Source organism: Phaethon aethereus (genome assembly GCF_964289735.1).
Source record: "Phaethon aethereus genome assembly, chromosome: Z".
In the NCBI taxonomy this organism is placed as follows: domain Eukaryota; kingdom Metazoa; phylum Chordata; class Aves; order Phaethontiformes; family Phaethontidae; genus Phaethon; species Phaethon aethereus.
The window spans coordinates 86,903,704-86,924,423 of NC_138577.1; positions in this window are offsets into that span (position 1 = coordinate 86,903,704).

Below are 20,720 nucleotides of genomic sequence, written 5' to 3' on the forward strand. Positions count from 1 at the left end.
AACATTATTATTATATTTATCATGATATTATTGTTACTTTTATTAGTAATAATATTGTGGGTTGTTTATATTACAAATAGACAAAGATCACACATAAAAGCAATGTGTTGTATCTTTCCAGTAGCATTATGAAGGATATGAGGAGGGCAAGGTTTTATTTAACAAGGTCGTGGAAGGTGATGCCTCAGTAATCAGGATGTAAGTTGGTTAGCTATGAGGTTGAATAGATAAGACAGCATATTGGAGATTTTCCTTATGCAGGAGGAATCAGCATACTTAGCTAAAGCCTTGAATTGAAACCTTAGGAAGAGGTCCTAGTAAAAAATTATGCCCAAATTCCAATGATGTAGCGCTTCTGTTCACCTTGTATTGGTAAATGATGGGACACCCGAGTGGACAGAAAGATTAGGATTTTTCTTCGACCATGGTAATCTTACACTGAGAACTGAAGATCTAGAAAGATGCAGACTACACCTGGCCCTATACTTCTTGAATTCTTTTTGAATCTGTTTGTGCTTGACAGTATTCTGAGACAAAGATTGCATCTCTTTGTTTGCATGATGTGTTTGGGACCTTTTGGCTTTGCTAAGCCTGCTTCTCTGAATGCCTGCTGGTTCTCAGGGTGAAAAAACTAGTAATTATTCTCTAAACACCCCACTGTACCTTTAATGATTGTACAGACCTTTGCTGTATCATCTCCCTCATTGTTATGCTTAGGTTCTTTTCACCCAATATATCCCTAATTTGTATGGCTTTCCTCATAGAAAATTGGTCCCTGCATTGGATCATTCTTTTTTCCAGTTATGTGCCATAACCCTACCTTGTTCTGTGATACCCTTCTGAGTTGCAGTGACTAGATTTGAAGTAATATTCAAGATGTGAGTTTATTCAGGACTTCTGCTATATGACACATCTTCTGTTTGATTCTCAAGTCTATTCTTAATAATTTTTATCGTTACATTTGACTTCTGTAATGCTTTCCATTATTTTCAGGAAGCTCTTTTCCAAGAAGTGCTAATGTAGAGCCAAGGAATAGGGATGTTTATGAGGATTAGCTTTTTCCCCATGTGATAAGTCACAGAAATGATAGGGCGAAAGGGATTGTGTCAGTGATGGCATTAAAGTTATTTATTGTGTGAAGAGGAATAAGGATGAACAGGAAAAGGTCATTAAAGACTAACAGACCTCTTACCAAGGTGCAAGTAGGATTGGGACTATCAAGGTTGGATTCAGAGAAGATTAATTTCATCACACAATGAATGTAAAGACCTCATTAAATTACCTTAGCACAGACACAAGAGGAGAGAGAGCATTGACTATCAAAAGTAAAGGGAATGGGATTCTGTTACTTGTTTAAATGCAGAAACTAAAACAAGTAAGTTGTACCTTCCTAATTAGCATACAATACTGTGTATTGGTTTTCCATTGAACACAGATCCATTCAAGCTTATGATCTACAAGTCCTGGTATGGCACTAGTCCTCACACCAGCAGGAAGTTTTTGCAACCACAGCCTTCCATTGCAGTGCTCTACTGCAGCAACAACATTGCCCGACAATAAGGGACTTTCAATACTGCCAGAGCCCCAAACATCAAAGCAGTCACATGCAAACTGTCTGGAACCAAATAACGGGGGAGAGAGAGCAAAAGAACCAGCCAGCCAAAAAAACCAGCCACCAAAATTGCTATTTCTGCTATATTCAGGGTTGGATGCAAAGCTGTTTATGTTGAAACATTCTTATAGCACAGTGTACCTGCTTCAACATTTTTTACCCTTACATCCAATAATCTATTCATTAAAAATAATTCTAAAATACGTATTGCTAGTGGGGAAGAGAGATCTGGTTGTCGTTGTTTCTTTTGTGAGAGCTTCAGTTGTAGCAGTGAAAAATAATATATTTGTCTAGAAAGGTGACGGGTTCATCATTATACTTCCGCTATGTTATGTAGCAAGATTTCATCCTTTTAATTCCTTCTCTCCAGAACATAGCTATGTCAGAAATGAGAGAATACAGTTAGTTAATTAACAAATTTATAGACTACTTTTATCCCATTTTGGTAGTGAAAACATGCGTTGCCTAATTAAGTAGAGTTAAGACACTGAATTTTTTTCTAGTATGACATGGATGCCCTGAAGAAAATCAGTATTTATTGCAGTAATTACTATTTTCTGCTGGGCTATTTTAAAACTGATCTTAAACATGTTAGTTCTAAAGTTAAGCAATTTGTGTTAAGCGGTGTACAACTACTGTGGATGCTAGATAAGCAGACTGGCAGGTGAGGTATTATACAGTATCACATTTAGACTAGGTGGTTATATATTAGTATTAGTACTTTCTGAAATTGCATGCCTTTTTAAAATAAAATGGATTATACTATTACTTGTCCTCTTTTAGCAGATGTATTTAACGTTTTAGTTATGAAATATTTGATGGGAAAGCTCACTGGGGAGATTCTTGGCACTTGAAATCAAGTTCACTTGTAAGGTGGAGAAGGAATTTTAATAATTGCAGCAAAGGTAATTTGATACATTCCTAGCAATAAGTAAGCCTGTGACAGCATACTTATTGCCACAAATCAGACTAAAGGCTCTATTCATGAATGAATCATGTCCCGTTTACTCTCCATTTTTATGTAGTGTAAGTTTAATGGAAATATCTTGTCATGTGTCTTTTGTGTAACATGTTTCAACATTGCACTCAGCCCTCTGTGGCTTAGACGTGTAACAATAGCTTTTTTAAAACCATACAAAAAAAAAAAAAAGGTTCTAAGCATGAGTAAAATAGAAAACTTTGAATGAGTTTGTAAAACTTTTTTGCTGAAAACCACTGAGTTACAGGTCTACTTTATGATTTTCAATTCCCAGCATTAATTTAGCCCAGAAAACAAGGATAAAACTTGCATGATGTTGGGCAATTGCAGGATCTGCATGGGCTGAAATAGATAGAGAAGAAAAGGGGTTCCTCTTTCCTTAGATACTTTTTCATATCTCGCTCTTCATCTTCTTTCTTCTTTTCTTCTAATTTTTTCAAACCTTATTTTCACGGCCCTTTTAATTAAGAATGGATGGGTTTAATATATCCAATGTACTTAGCCTGGTACTAGGTAAAGGTATGAATTAGATTAGAATTTGGGATGGGCAAACAACAAACCTAGAGTTTCATAGTTCTTTTTGTCTGACTCCTGGTCACGATGCTTTTTTTTTTTTAAGGTATTATGTCCTAATTTTAGACCTTTTTTGTTTTTTTTTTGAGAGAGTTTACTATCATACTTGTTGACATTGTAATCTGGGACAATACATAGGATTTAATCTGGACTATGTACAGAATAACAGCATTTTCATGGTATGAACACTACAGGACTTTGTGAACCCACAACAGATGATCACATTATTTTCTAGGCAGCAAGTCACCTCCATATGTGGCTTTATCCTCCCATTTCCATATCAGCTCTTTTATCCTCCATGTTGCTTTTGTGTTCCTTCCAGACTGGACCCCTTCTGCCCCAGAGGGGTCCTCTACCTGCCATTTGCATCTGGACCATAAATATTTTATATAGCCCACAATGCTTTATGCATATTTTAGCTGAACAATACCCATTTTGTAAATTGTCTGTCAGTATGATGTATGCGTGGTTATGTCCATGAAAAATATGTTCAGTATTGCAATAATATCAAAATATCAATTGTCCCTCCAAATTTGGTCAATTTTGCTGCCAGTGTTAACACAGTAAAAACAGTCTGAAATTTCTGAAAATGGTTTCTGAGGAGATGTGACAAACTGTGTCAGTTTTCAGGAGTGTGCATAAATATGCATGGCTGTTCTGCTGAGTCTTACTGGCAACCAGACCAGGTGGGTCTCATTAGCACCAACTCAGGAGGATAAAAAGTAGACGTCCAAAATGAACTCATGTCTGTTAATGGTGATGAGAAGTTTAAAAGCTCGGACTGTGTTTAATATTTTTAAGCAATGCCACAGAAAACAGCGTACAAAAGAAATATCAATCCTTTCATAGATATTTAGCAATTCATACATCCATATAACTGTGATCTAAACACCACAGTTTTTTGCACAATTCGACTTTAAGATCTAACAAAATCATGTTAAATAGTCTTACATCACTGAAAATAAGTGGTTTGCTGGTTTGAGAGGCATCAGGTATTACTAAACATTTCAGTCATGCAACAGGAAGCAGCTTTTCATGTGACCACTGGCACTGTGTGAATGCACGGCCATTTCTGAAGTGGTGCACATGGTAGAACCTGAGGACCTGAACTGTATCTTTTAGGAAGGAAATAAGAAACAAGTCTATAAGGTTTCCGCCATGCATCCTAAGTTTTGGAGCAGTTCTGGTGGGGTAGTGTGCTTTCCTGCTGTTTCATTCTGAGTATTATTTGTGCGAGTTGTGAAAGGGACAACTTGATAAACAGAGGCCGTATGGAAAACTCTGCTCCTGTTTAAAAAAATCTGGTAGAAGACATCCATTAGGAATGAATCCCTGAGGACTGGTATTACCTACTCCTTAAAAACCTTCACCTCACACAGTAAAAAAAAACAAACCCCAAGGCCCTCAGGAAATGAACAAACCAGAAAATCATTGTTCTCATTGTTCATGTAAATTGTTACGCCCTCAATCATATAATTGTGATTTTTCTTTTGTTGATATTAGATGTGATTTTTAATATTTATATGCAGACTGTTGAAAAAAAAATCCTCATTCCTTTAAAAGTGGCTTCACTGAATTTAAAAGAAATTTCACAGTGCTGTGGCTACACCAGCAGTCTGTTGACAATGAATTTTTACTGTAGTTATAAACCTCAAAAAACCTTGCCAATTAGCTGAAAAGCATTATCTTTCTCCTGCCTGAATGCTATGTCCTTCTTATATTGCTGCGTTTAAAAAAGATATGATAGCAAAATAATTTTATAAGCTGTACTTTTACTACACAACACATACCTATCTTCTTCTTGGTACTAAATTTGCGGTGAAAAGTCACCGAGTTGTTATGTGGGTGTTCATAGTACATTTTTATGTGCATTGATTAATTTTACATTCTTTATACCATAAATCAAGGTAATAAGGAGAATTTTCAAATGTGCCACTGCAAATATATCTTTCACATTGCCTTTGTTCTATTTATAACCTTGTTTTTCTGTACATAAAGTGTTCTTATATACTGTAGAGTAGCTGATGTATAGTAATGGGTGTAGAGCTGTAAAAGTCTCTCTTGGCACTCTTAACATGGTCAGATTATTACTGTGTTCTCCGATTCAGCTAGATGTGTTCAAGGATCTTCTCTGGTCTGAAAGGTCAGCTGCTTTTAGTTGTGCACTGGTAGAATACTAATACTGTCCTTATTCAAATTACCTGCTACAGTACTTATTAAATTGATGGCCTTGTGCTCTAATTTAATACTGTCGTCGTTCAGAGGCAGGTCGCAGCTGCACTCTGCGCTGAATTAGGTGGTGCTGAGGCAAAGTTCAAGCAGAAACCATAGTTTTGGGCTGCATTTTCCCACTAAATTAGCAGTCAGATGCAGTGTATAATTAATTAGCACAAACCAGGGAAAGCTTGTCATTTAATAAGCCTTTTTTATTTCCACATTACACAAACAGTGGGAATTGATCCATTAAGTGCCTAGCTATTAATGCTGTTTAATGTATGTCTGGTTGTTAAATTGAGATGTCTAGTTACATACGTTCAGTATTTAAGAGCTCCTCACAGATTGTTCGGTGTTTGCTGAGATTTTAAGTCATGTTCCACAAATCAATAATGGCTTCATTAATGAATTTGAACATTGCTGGTTCAGATAAATGGATCTGTACTATGTAGAAAAGAAATGGTGTCTGTTATGGCAGTAGCCAAGACAGCGTGTGTTTATTTTGTTGTCCTAAATATTAAATATTCTGCTTATGTCATGCCACTTACACTCTACATTACGGCCTTCTTTTCCCCTTCTAATCTTTGTTCATAATTGCCTAAGGCATTGTATAACTTTATCTCTTCAGAGTCCTACATGGTATTAAATGTGCGGAATAATACATTTCAACCACTCCTTCAAGATGACTGCAGGAGCAGAGAGGATTGTTGTCCTGAAGAAAAAGTGCAGTAGTTGAATCACCTTTATATCTTGAAAACTGTATTTCTGTACTGGAAATAGCTACGTTCAGCTTAGTCTTACAATATTCTAGAATGTAAAGGTTTTAACAACCCATATATACTATAAGCAATGTGTTTCTAGAAGAAATGTATATTGGCAATGAGTCATTAGACTAACTGCCAAATATAATATGAAATCCTGTCTGTTTTGCTCCTGTATGTTTATTCCATGTGGGAAGTGGGGAAACATGGTATTTCATATTGGGGTTCTGTAGGTAGAACATAGTGATCTGGCTTATTTGAAATAAATGGCTTGAAATGAACCTAAACTAAAGGCTCAAAACCAGGGAATACTCTCCAACATTTCTGCCTGGTGAAGGCAACACGCTTGCCACCGCAGGGATAAATGCTGTACTCTCTTCACAGTCTCTCTCCTCTGCATCTCGGTTGATTCTGCAGTTTCTCCAACAGATCCTTCAGTCTGTTTTGTCTGGGTCTTTCATTAGCATTTCAAATATTCCCTTGCTGCTGTAGCAGAGTTAGCCCACTTAATATGAAATCTCTAATTGTAGCCAAGATGAAGACTTCCCGGCAGGTAAAACTCAAAGGGCAACTTTTTCTCATGAAAAGTGGAGAATTCTCCCCTCTGTGCGAGACCCAGCTTACGTGTGTTTCAGGCACCAGTGGAAGAACACAGAGTTCAGCAGCAGACCTGCAGGCTGGCGAGTCACCACCGCGTCTGCTCCGTGTGTCAACAGCAGCCGAGGTCTACGGAGAGGGAGCAGCGCGCAGCGTCGGGGGAGAGAGGCAAAAAGGATCGCCGTGTGCCTAAAATAAATGAAATGGGTTTGAAGTTTACATATTTACACTTTTTTTTCTTTTTTCACCCCAAAACTTAAATGAACTGGGGAGATACATTTTCTAAAAAATCTTCTTATTAACTTCATTCATATTAAATGTACTTGTTAGGAAAAAGTAACTTATTTTAAATTGTGGTGATGGTGGTTAGAAATAATTAGCTATCATTTCCTAGTCATTGTAACCATGAGTTTCTCATGCGTTAAGTGGTAAAACTGACATCTCTTACTCACTTTTTAAGTGCTGCAGAGACCATAATCAGATGTTTGCTGGATTGTGGGTTGGCAGTGTGGTCACCAAGTGAGGAAAGGGGGTGCATACCTCAGAACTGATAAATGGACCCAATATGCTCCAGAATGCTTATCATTCCTCTCAGTACATTAAGGCAGGCTGCTGCTTTGTACACCAACCTCCCTTGAATACCTGTTTGGTGGGGTAAATTAAGCCACGTATGTGGGATTTGGAACATCCTCAGAAAATTTCAAGGCTTCCAAACAGAATAAATACTGAATAAGAATAACATTCTTCATGCCTGTATATAATAAGAGACTCAAGTGAGATAAATTGAAGGAGCTGACAACGCTCTTGATGCTCTATTGTTTTCATTTGGCTACAAAACAAGACAGCAATACATTGATATACAGGGTGAAGGCCTATAGGCTGAGCTAGAGACTTCATTCTTTTAACAAAAAGAAAGTATACATATTTCATATGTCCCGGTTTTAAAGCTTTTTGCAATGTTTGTGATAAAATGTACTGTAGATTTGCATGTTCAAAAACATCCTTGACAGCTATGGAAATTGTGTAGTTTGACAACTCCTCATCTTAGCTAAGGCAAACAAACAAGGCCAAGTTGACTGAAATTTAAAATCTTTCCTAATCCTGGGGATGTGATGGCAGCTTGTTTGCACTGGCATCCAAAAGCTACAGTATTGTCAAAAAATTTAACAAAGCTGAGGTAGCTTTGACTGAACTGACCTCAAATATGATGTGAGCAGCTGTGTGGAGAGAGATGGGAGGTTGTGGAGGGGTGCTGTCTACAGGCTCGTTTGATCTTCAGTCAGCATTATATGTAAGCTCAGTATTTAGATGCCTGAGAAGATGATAAATCATCAGTTATGAAAGGAAGTAAGATCATTCTGTATTTTTATACTGTCTATTTGCTCCAGCAGTGGATGGGGGTCTCACTGGTGGGCACCGTGCAAAGGCAGAACAAATAATGTGCCTGTAAAGATAAAAGACTTCTTTATCCAAGCTAGACAAACCACACTGTCTTTGATTGACTCAAAGAGAGTTCTGGTTCTTCTTGTCATCTGGTTTAAGTATGTGTTATTTGATAATCACACTCAAGAAATGAAGTGGCAAGGTCTCATTCATAGGAAAGGTATGTATATTACAGGTTAAAATGGTATTTCCTGGAAAACGACGCACTTTGTGCCAAAGAGGTCATGTGCTTGCACAACACATCTCATCTCCGAGGGCCAATTAGAGGCTTCTTTGCAGAATGTGGTCAGTCAAGCCCAGTCTCCAACAGTAACATGAGGTTTATGACAGCAGCTAGCCTGCATATTGTTTCAGTCTGCACAGTGCAGTGTTTCTGTGCTTAATGATAGCAGATGGAGACCTGGTTTGGAGTACTTGTGCTATGTAGCACCCAGATCAATGTAACCCAACTGATGCGCTGCAGTGGCATCACTCTTTTAAGATGAAGAACGCTTACGTTTGCTTTTCTTGAGCAAAACCTACTTCCTCTGTCACTTGATCTCCCCATTACACCCCAGACACAAGTTTCTTTTTAAAGATAGTATTAGCATTTATTTGGCTTTTGTCATAAAGAATGACATATTTATATAACATTTCAGTTCAGCGACTGAAGCGAAGAGATTAAAAACAGACTAATGCTGCGCGGTAAAACAGCTGCTTTGACATGTTCTCCCCAGTCTGCTTCACAGGTGTGGGAAATTTCCAAGGCTGTTGAGAATGCCCAGGGTTGGGATTCAGGGTGCTGTGGTATCGGGTGGGCTCTGTCTATCACGGTAGGACAGAGAGGGGACGGCCACGGGAGTCATGCCCTCAAGGGATGCTTTGCCAAGCCTGGCAGCATGGAGGGAGGACAGCACGTGGAATTACAGGGAGCTGAGCAAGAGCGGTGCAGCCTGGAGTGTGGGGTGTAGCTACTCCTGGGTATTTTCTTGAGAGACATCATGTTATAACTATGAGTAAAGGCGGGGATTTGGCTTACGGGTCTGTAATGATGGATTTAATTTCCTGTTGTAGAGACATTGTGGATAGTGAACACAGTGGAGAGAATAATGGCACTTTACAAATGTTATGAGTGTTTTGAGGAAAGATGGGATTTTTCATTAGAATTGAAAGTAAAGAGAAATGTTTTTCTCCTAGAGTCTCCCTTGTGATGACCTGCACTTCCAGCATAAATAACTGCTTGAAGAAATGCTTGAAAGAAAGAAAATGAGAAGGTAAGCAACATACATTGTTTGACGTCCTTCTGAATGTTTTTAGGCTTGGTGAACTGTTTTTGTTTTTATTCTTCTGACTGAACTGACTGTAGCGTGATACCATCTGAGTAATTTCTGAAAGCTTACTTATTTATTTCAGTTTGGTATGATGTCCATCACAACTCATAGTGATATGAGAAGCCTCATTTACGCTACTCTTGTGCAGCTGGGAGCATAAAGTAAGTGTCTTGTCTTTCCAAAGTCACTCTGTGGGTTCAGTTAGAGGATGCCAGCCTTGTTTAGCACGCTGGCAGTAGCTGTTTAATCTTCTAGGTCAGTGGAAGTCAACCTTTAACAGTTGGAGACTTCAGAATGAAATTTTAAAGAGATTTGAGATGCACGTATGCATTCTCAACAGGTTGCACCTGAGTGCATGAAATCCATTGCACACCTTGTTGAAGGCATGGAAACAATCCTAGAAAGAAATATTGTATCTCAGGTTTTGGTGGTATCCTCATTTTAGCGAGGATATTTTTGTTTAAATTTTCTACAAATCAGGGTTTCAGTCCTGCAGGAAGTCCTTTCCTGTAAGAGCCCTGAGTCTAGGCAGGGTCCTTTTACCATCAGTGAGCTGCAGAAAAACACCATGTTTTGGAGTAAAACTCAGATTATCATGGGTTTTTTTGTAATTATTCATGTATTTAGTACCACTAGGTAAACCGCTGTTTTACAAATAACTTGTCTCAAACTGAGTTTTCTCAAACAATGTGTTATTTTTCATAAAAACTAAGCAAGATTAACTTTTTCATTTTTTTGACCATCTTTGGCAGGTGGCCTAGTAATACGAAATGAGTACTTCTGTTTTTTAATAATTAAATTCTTAAATAGTTTTGTTTTATTAATTTGTAATATTTGGAAAATGTTTTATTTGTAATATTTTAATTTATTTTGTACTCTGGTAATGTTACACAGTTTAAACTCAACTGCAAGCCTGCCAAACCCCAAAGTAATACATGACTGAAGATTAAACAAAAAAGAAATTATAAAAATGGAAAAAAACAGTAGACAAGGGTATAAATCAGAACTAAGTAGCAGAGTTGTAATAAACACTTTATTCATGATTGATTCACATGTCCATTCATATCACACGTAAGTTGTACATGAACGGAGATCCAAATTCAGTCTGTATCACTCAGTATATAAAAGGCAGCTAAATCTGCCTGTATAAATCTCACTGATGTTGCACTCTGTCACAAAGCAAGTATTTTGCATAATTAGCCTGGATACTCAGCCACATTTTTCAGGAGCCAGCTAGTTCACTGCCCTCACTGCAATAGGATGACACCCACTATAATAGGAGCTCCTGGCTGCTTAGCAGTCTTCATAATTAGGCCTTTTATTTAATTGCCTAAGTATGGATTCAGAAGCCTAATTTTAGGCATGTCTTTTTTTCTTTTTTTTTTTATTCTGGGTATCCTATTAGGTATTGCAGTGATGTTGATCTGAATAGCCATTCTCTTCTCTCTACAACTTATTCTTATTCAGTACTTCATTTCCAAAATACCTGCTGTATTAGAATTCCACTGCAGTGTGCAAAACAGAAAGAAGTAATGTGCACTCCAGCCATAAGATTAAAGCTGAAATATTTGAGTCATTAGATCATATGGTTATGCAAAATTTCCTAGGAACAGCTTTTGGCCCAATTTTGCAATCTTCAGCTTTCCTGGCTGTTTATGCCACTAAGTACTGCAAATAGTCCAGTTCTTTATTGCAATCTTGGAAGATTACTGATATATAGCCATTTCTGTTTGGGGCGAAACTGCGTATTACACGTTCTTTGGGCCTGTGTGTGGTTGTGAGAAAAGTAATTAGTGTTAAGATGGACTGTATCTTCTACACTCCTCTATATAAGTTTGCTGAATGCTTACTTGTGAAGCTCCACCAGCAAATAACCTCTAATACTGATTTGTGCCCAAAAAAATGGGATTAATAAAGTTCCTGCTTCAAGGCGGGTACTCACACTTAATGGGGTCAGAAAGAATATGTCTTCTTCCTTAAATGTTCCTTTTGTCTGATAGGTTGGGCACTGGCTGGGGCTGCAGGCAAGATTCTGAACTTAATGATGCAGTGCACTGATTTAGTATGACAAAGTCTTTGTTATCGTAAACTGAGATCATCCAAGGCATTCTGTTTTTAAACAAATTAAAGAAAGCGTCTTATTCAAGTAAAAAGGTAAACTTTCATTCCTAATACAAAGGATTTTATTTGTTTAACTTCTATCAGTTTTAAATAGGCAAACCTTAAGTTTTCTGTTCCAGACCTCTTAGGAGATGGTCTTAGATATCTCTGGAGCATCTTAGTTACCGCTGCTTGAATTTCTGTACAAAATCTTAACCAGAAAGGTGGTGGGGTTTTATATTTCAGCCTATGACATTGAAACCTTGTTGGGAGAGAAAGAAATCAACAGATGTCAGATAGTATGAATCTGTTGTCTGGAACTGTGAACTGTTTAGAGCTCTTTAAATCTATAAAATTAAGCAGAGAGTCTTGGCATTTTTGGTTTCGGTCTTTAACAGTATTATTTCACCATCATTCATAACCTTTAGTGGTATTTTTGACATTCCCTATTCAAAGAGTAGTCAGAGAGTAGAAGGACAAATTCAGTCACTAGATTTCACAATACCAGTAACAAAGTCATCAAAGACAGTAAACTGGTTGCCTCACAATCTAGATTTCTTTCCTAATAACTAGCTCATCTCTCAATACATGCAATGCTGAACATTTTGTCTTTTTTGCACTGATTACCCTTTTTTTGTAACACCACACCGTATCTTACAGATGTAAAAATGCAGAATTTTTTCCTTTAACTTACATTAAAATGCCCTTCTTCTGTACCCACCATAGTGTTATAGAAAATATTACATCATCACTTAAAATAAGTCAGAAGAATTTTCTAAATATCTGTAATTGGGGGAGATAGTGATGCTGAAAATTCACATAAAGGATTTTTGCATACTTAGAACTTAAAATAAGGAGTAATTAACTGTTCCAAATATCCTCCCACTTATAATAATAGGATGTCTTCAGTCAAATTTGCAGAATTTATTTTATTTCGTTAATTGATTGGTATATTCATCATTCAATGATATATTAGGTAGAGCTGGATTCTAAATGACTTTTCTCTGATAAGCCTTCCAATTAATTCTTCTCACACTATTTTCCTAGTGACATCTGAACTTCTTTCATTATATAAAACACATCTTGAATAAGACATTGCTGAATAATAATCAGGGATCCTAACATGCTCAAAATTAGAACCCCTGACAAAGTCAAATGCATTCTGATTTAGACAATGACCTCACCTAATGTCGTTTTCAATGTATCATATTAAAGGGAAGTATATAGCCTTCCCCCTTTTGCATATCTACCTTTAAGTTAGAAATTTTAAAGGAAAAAAAGAAGCAATTGTAAATATTGTTAGATATGTGGTCTCACATCTTAAAACCTGATTAGAACTTAGAACGTCTGTGATTGTCATATTTTTATTCTATACTGTTTGACAATTTTCTCCCTTTTTTGGTCTTATTAATCTGTCTTAGAACAGTATTTCTTTATTTGGGCAAGTAGACAAGGAAATAAGTTATTCTTTAAAATGTATGTTACATGATGTACTGTATTACATTTGCTTGCAATTTGCATTTTTCTTAATACATCCGCCGGATTTCTTTTGCATAGATAGCATTTCATAAACCAGAGAACACTGATAATATCTGATTTAACTGACTTGCTAATACAAGGAGCAGATCATTTTAAATGGACCTTACATCTTTATAGGATGTTAGAAATGAAGACATTACTTCAAAATGTAGGTAATTATTGCCTCCTCTTTTATCAGTGCTATTTTCTGAGGTATTATCATAAGATAGCACTTTAGTATTAAGCAGGGCCTTAGAGTGGCAATAAATCAGTCCAACTGAGTCATCATTGTCCAAGGCATCTGAACTACTGAAATGTTGTGGATCCTACAGAGAGTGTGAAATCACTTGACCCTTGGCATTAACCTTTACTGAATGAATAGACACTGCTTTCCACATCGTGGAACAAAAGCAGAATAGTATTGATTAAACACCACATTCACTTGATATTAAATACTGGCTGAACTCACTTCTTGCTTTCTAGCTCCAGTGGGAGAAACCCAGAGACTTGCTGAGTCTCAGGAGAATGCGTGTTTGTAATTCAGAGCAATGTTTTTCCCGCAAAGTTTTCTTTTTTTTCCCCTCCCCGGATCAATAACTGGCAGCCATGATCAGCCATGAGTATGTATTGTCAATTCTGACCTGTGTACTTTATCACTTGGGGTGAGAGGTCACAGAGCTATGACTAATAATGCAGTCGTCCCAGGCATGAATTGTTTCCTGCCTGTAATGCAAGCATTTATATATATATAAAAAATATGTATATATGTATCTTAACACTCTGCTTTATTATCACTTTTGTTTACCAAACCCCTGAGCTATTTGCTTTGAAAGTCTGATTAATCTTCTGGATGGCATCCTATTTACAAAAGCTCTTAGAGATTTACTAAATGGTTTTGCTCTTGGCAGGAATGTGAGTTCCTGGGAACTTGGAAGTATCAAAGTGGGAATCTTGGGAATTAACTCTCTACCGATGCTGTGGAAGAAAGTTGTTGCTTCATTTGATAAGTGAGGAAAAGGAATAAATAAAATCAGGAGAAGGATAAACAGAAGGATTCCTTCAGTAAATTCTCCTGTCTTTCATACTAGGGCAGATTCTGCTCTCATGTGCATCGCTGTAAGCCCAGAGCAGCTCAGAAACATGCTCCTGTAGTAAGTCCTTCCCTAGCACTGTTGATTCAATGCATGAAAGGTTGACAGTGAAGAAAACGTGAAATACAGTATAATGAATAGAAGCAGCTGCAGCAGCATCACTGTCTACAAGCAGATGACCATTACCGCCTGAAACTGCATTCCAAAAACTTGCCTGAATTTAATTCCTTTTTTAAAACTGAAAAGAGTTCTGAGTTTAGCTCCATAAATCATTGCATATTTTAAAAGCAGGCTTTATACAATGTGCAATGCTTTTGGGAAAGCTCACCACAAATAATGGTCCACATAAGCAAGTCTAGTATTGTGTTCCTTTCTAGTTCAAAAGATTTTGTAATATTGAAAACCAGTGGTATTACATTACTTTTCACAATTGTTTTCACCACCAGGATCTTGATGGGTTTATGTTCTGCTTGCAGATTCCTAGCTGTGTAAGTTGTGAGTGTAACCTGTGTAGCTTTTGGGCTGGATATCAGCATTCAGTTTGTGGAGTATGCATTAGATACAGAAGACTCCATGCGTATGAATAAGATTTTTAAAAAATGATGTAAAAAGACTGAAGAAAATGGTCCACAAGATCATGTAAATAACACAGTTTTCAGCTACAAAGTCCCCAAAAGATTAAAAAAGGAGCAAAATGAAAAATACATGGTCTAGTTCAACCCATACAGAAATTTCATTAATTTCTTAGAAAATAGAGACATTGAACTGTATAATAGTAGTAGTAGTAATAATAATAATAAAAAATAATAAAAATTCAATTTGTTTTGGAAACTTATAAGAAACCTTAGGACCAGAAAGGATGCTAAATTTCTGGAGAAGAGTATCTGTTGACACACCTTTAATTTAGGAGCCTGCTACTTTAGGACTTCACAGAGAATTTGCATGATGCAGTTTCATTGTGCTTCTCAGCCCTTCTTCCTAAGAGACTTTTCAGATGAGTAGCAAACATCCTGCTGTATAGGTTTGTTCTCAAAAGCTAAAATGGAGACCTGTGGCTGGGGAGAAATTGTGCAACTGTTTTTTCCCACCAGCAAGAAAGACTTCAGCACAAGAAGGAATTGCGGCACAAACACAAACATTTAATTTTGTTTTGGGTCTCTGTTATTCTTTGCCTTGCAGGTATTTTTTTTTTCTTGTTGATCCAAATCACATTTAAAGAAACAAAAAACCACTGAAGTCCAGCTTATTCTTTGCACTGAGGCCATTTTACGTTTAGTCCAGCGCTGACAAAAATGTAATAGATACACCCAAAACTACTTAGTGGCCCTCAGCTAATAAAAGCTAAACTCTCTACCTCGAAGTGGCTTCTCTCTAGACTGTGTAATGCTGTTCTTTATGTACCCAAAGGGAGTTTCACAGAGTGGACATTGTTCTCATACCTTTCTTGACCTGCCTGTTTATTAAGCTTGTGTGTAAAGGTTATTCCTTGTCCGAAATGATCTTCAGCTATGCAGCAAATGCTTTGCATGTTATTGTATGGATGTGCTGCCAAACTTTCTGGAACAGCTTTTTTTCAGTTACAGTGTTAATCATACATAAAGAACTAATAAGCAGAAAGAATATGTTTATTTCATATACGTCTGTATACACGTACTGCAGAGTATGATACCATAATCTAAATGGGGATGAGGCAGGGGATGTTCTTTTTCGTGTAATACAGGAGCACATACCAAGCTGGCTGCTGATGATGGAAAGGATAAAAGGATAAAGCCTCTTTAATCCTTGCTTCTCTGCTGTAAAGCTGTTAATGTTTGTACATACATGCATATTTCTACAGGGTAACAAGTAATAAGGTCAGATAAAGTAATCTGGAAGTTTACGACAATCAAGAGAAATAGAGTTAAAGACTGTATTCATGCCAATCAGACCTCTACTTTTTATATCCAAACTAATATAAATCTCCAAAAACAGCAGTAAAAGAATTTATTAATTCACCAGAGGCAAAAAATAACCCTCTAAAAAATTCTGACTCAGTCCTTTTTCCTGCAAAATAAAACCGTGTTCAATTTTCCAAACGTTATTTCTGTCAGGGGGAGGGTGAAGATGGTGTTATTTCCTCTCATGCTAAACTGCTAATCAGGAATGCTCTCTAGTCACACAGAAATAAGATTAAGATTTTGAGGCTATCAGCCAACCCCAATGAGTGGGTGCAAAGAGAGGGAGTAACTCCCTTACAGAAAGGTCCATAAAGGCATTTACCTTCCTACATGCTTACGTGCTGCAGACTAATTTGTTAATTATTAGGAGCCAGACATTGTTGTGGTCCAGGCATCCTTAGGCAACCTATATTTTGCACAGAAAGGACACACTTTTACAAATGTCCACCTTATAAAGTCAGGTGTGCTGCAAATGTGACATATGCCAGATAAGTAGGCAACTTCAGTAAGTGATGTGCCTGCATATTCTTAATCATTTGTGAAATGTTTTACAGTGTGAAGGAATATCTCCTATATCTGAAATATAATATCTCCTATATCCTTCTTTAATCTTCAGTTCATTTACAGGCTTAAATTTCAGCCTCACTCTTGCCCATGTAATAGGAGAAAAATGCATTTTACCACATTAATGAAACGTCATTAATTCACACTCATGATATTATACTTAAATTGTTTTGGCAAGGTTTCTCATGACCAGGGAGATCTGGGTGTGTTACAGGCAGACAAAAGTACTTCGTTATCTCACCTAAGAGTGTTTGTAGTGTAGGTGAGTGGCTTCCTCACACCCAGCCAAATGCAATTACTGCAGATCCTCACCAGGAGTAAATACTGCAACTACTCCATTTCATGCAAAAGCAACTAGCTATAAGGGCAGTAGTTTCTTGAACTGACAGCAAATAAAAGCAGGGTAGATCCCTACAGAAAAATCGTGGTCCCACAAATGCGAAGGAGAACTTTTTATCATAGCTGTCAATCAAGACAGATTTCACTTATTTTGTCATAAAGAATATCTTTCTTGAACAATGGATTCATAGCATATTCATAGCCAGGTCTAAAGTAGGTTTGAAAAGCATTTAAGTAACTTTCCAGACTTCACCATCACACAAATCCTTTGTATTAATCTTCCCAGTCCAAGAACTAGTAGAATTGTGTAACTGGTTTCTTGATATTCTGTTTTATTTTTCCCAGGGATTAGCCTTTGAAATCTCACCTATCTTGAACTTTTATATATCAACCATTTTGATTTATTTTTGAAGGGGAGAGGATTGTGACAAAAGCTGAATAATTCTACATTTAAAAATACATTTTAGAGAAGCAGACTTCTAAGGGCAGTTAATAAAAAGAAACCTATTCTGTTCTGCCATTTATTAACACAGAGAAAATACTGCTCTAATACTGATATAAAATATTGCTCAGGAGGAGTAAGAGTGACAAAAGCTGGCTCTTTGGAAGAAAAGACAAAATACATCTTAAGATTTATAAGCAGCAGGGTATGGTTCTGTAATCTTTTTGTGAACAAAATCTCTATCTTTTGAAAGTATGAAGAACCAAAAGAACAACAAAACCCCCTTCATGGACTCTTTCCTCCTTCAGTCTCTCTTTTTCCTACCCAGAATTCTGGAGGGAAGGAGCTGTCTTTAATCGTATCTTCACCTTTGTGTGGAAAATAATATTAAAAAAAAAAATCACTGGCTACTACTGCATTTTTACAGAAGTAACATATTTTAATTGATGACAATTATTCTTTACAGCATGTTAGAAATAAATATAAATCTACATCATATAGCTGAGAATACGTGGTATGATTGAGAGCCACTGTGATACACAGTGTGGCTGAAGAAATGTAAAGAATACAGTAAAATCTGTTTTAGAAGATTGCCTCACAAGTCCTTTTAGCAATAACTTTAATTAATAAAGACTTTAGAATCTTCACAACAATTAGAATTGTTCACAGTAGTCATTTTAAGACCAAGCAAGGCATGCAGAACTTAGAAAAATAGGTTATGAGCTACAGTGCAGTGTCTATAAAAAAAAATTGGTAGGGGAAAACCGGAATTGAAATACAGTGAAGGAATGTAACATTTGTGTTTATATTCCTCTTTGATGGCTCAGCTTTTCCGTTTTACATCAATAGTTAATCTGGCAGTCTTGTTAAATTGGCTTTGGCCCTGTTGGAGTTGTTTGTTTCTGAACAGCAGCTCTGGTAGAGAAAGGTTTGTCCTGCACTGCCTCATGTACATGGCTGTAAATTAACTTGCATTGCTTGATGCACACATTAGGATATGTGGCATTGACTCTGGAATGAAGATCAATACTCTTTGATCTTTAAATCCTCTCTCTTTTTGCAAGTGGAAGGTTGCATAAGGAGAGCATGCAATGTGCAACCAGGAAGACAAGGGATTGGAAACAGTGGAAAATTGAACTGTGATAGGTCATCTTTACTAATGTAACCAAAAGTTAAGAAAAAGAAAACAAGACATATTCCAGTAAATTATTGTGTTTGAGGAACTCGTTTCCAATGTGCATTGTAGAAAGATTCTGATCATTTAATGTATTAATATCCTCTATTTTTTTTTTTAATTAGACCTTCATCATTGACTTCATTTCCTTACAAACATTGAATCAGTGGATTATTTACACTTGAACTGACTTTTAAATCCCCTATCACAAAAAATGACATGACTTTTTTCACTGCAGAGAGGATTGAGTAAGAGGACAGTAGGGTATAACAGTCTTGTTAAAGCATGGTATTCACTTGAACTAGTCTGCTGGTTTGATAGTTTAGGAAGTAATATAAGTTTACAAAGTAAACTGCTGAGGGTGATGTTAAACTTTCTGGAATTGCACCAGTCCTTCAATTGCAAGACTGACTTTACAGGGAACCTTTCATCTACATTTTGTTGCACTGCTGCAGTGAAGTGAAATATGTTTACCACAATAGAGAAGGTTATATGGGATAAGAATATAACAAAGTCATGTTTTCCAGTAGAAATAGGAACAAAATTTCCCACCATTTAACTTTGTGTTTAATATATCATTTATTCAGTGGATAATCCTGTTGATTTCCTTGGAATTATTCAAGGAATGGAGTAGTCAAGATGAGCTGAATGTCAAGAAGGGACATCTATTGCTGACACCCAAAAGCAATGAGTGATCCTATTGGGCCTGTTTACGGTTTAGTTTAGTGTGTACTTGCCATCACATGGATATTATAGTTGGGGACTTACCAAAAAAAGAAGAGCTCTAAATGCAGGGCTCTCTTCAAGGTCAGGGGAGATGCTATGACTCCTTGTGTCTTTGGAAAATGCAACGACAAGCTGTTGTGTCTTCACCTTCATCTATATGTACCACTTTTTGTGCCTCTGTGCACAATGATAACATGAGAAAGCAATATTTTTATGATGAATACTGTCCAAAAATCATAATATTGTTGATGCTGGCAAGAATAATTGCCAAATGCTCTCAAAGGCATGAGACTCAAACAGAAAATACTGTTTTTCATAAGGGCCCTTTTGACAATGGTTCACTTTCTTGTCTCCTGCTTAGCTCTGTTACTGACAGTGGAAGTAGAATAATTTTTCTGAATAAAATCTAAGTGGCTGCTGACATTTTAAAGATGATGTTGCACGACCAGATGTTAGAACAAATATGGGACTTAAAAGCACTGGCCCTAATTGCACAGTGGCGCAGCGATAACAGCTGCAATTTTCTTTCAGGAGCTGGACTACCTAAACCAAAATATTGTAAAATTCCCGTGCCTGTGACATGAAGGCTCACTTAAGGTCCCAGAACTCTCTCCCTTTTTGCACATCTTTCCCATGGCATCCTGTGTACTGCTTTTAAAACAGATATTGCTTCTTCACTGTTGTAAATCCATTCTGCAACCCGAAAACTCACATGTCCTTAAAGTACTATGGTGAAAGGCAAAGCAAGTTTTGAGTTCGCCGTGGGTCCCGCTCCTCTGCAGAGTACAACTGCTCCTACCCTGTTAGTACGAGCTTTTCCTAGTTTCATAGCTGGTGATTTGGTGAGGATGCCAAGTTGCGTTATCAGTGTACGCTGATGTTCGCGCTGGCATTCCCTGTGTAACCCCTGCGGTGGGAAAAACATTGGGAAAGAGTTGTTTCATCCAGTGCACGTGGGAAGTGTGAATGCCCCGGTATTTTGTAAATTCTTTGAAAACCGTTACACTATGTATCTGCTTAATTAACTGGAAAAAACACATTTAAATTCTGAACCGGAAAACTTTCTAATACTGTGGGTATTTGTACTTTGTCCTAAGCCCTCAGATTGCAGCTAAGAAAGGGACCTAGAGCTGTGTGAGCGTGGCAGTGGTGTTGAGGTACATGTATAGGTACATGCAGAATTGGTATATATAGCTGAATTTGCAAAAAATCCATGTGAATATGGTTGGTACAGATTTTAGATCCTCATGTTTCTCTCCGAATTTCTTACCCTGTAAGATCAATTCCAGGTTCAGTTTTTTTCGTCCAGACTCTGTCTTCCTGCAGGAATTTTTGAGACT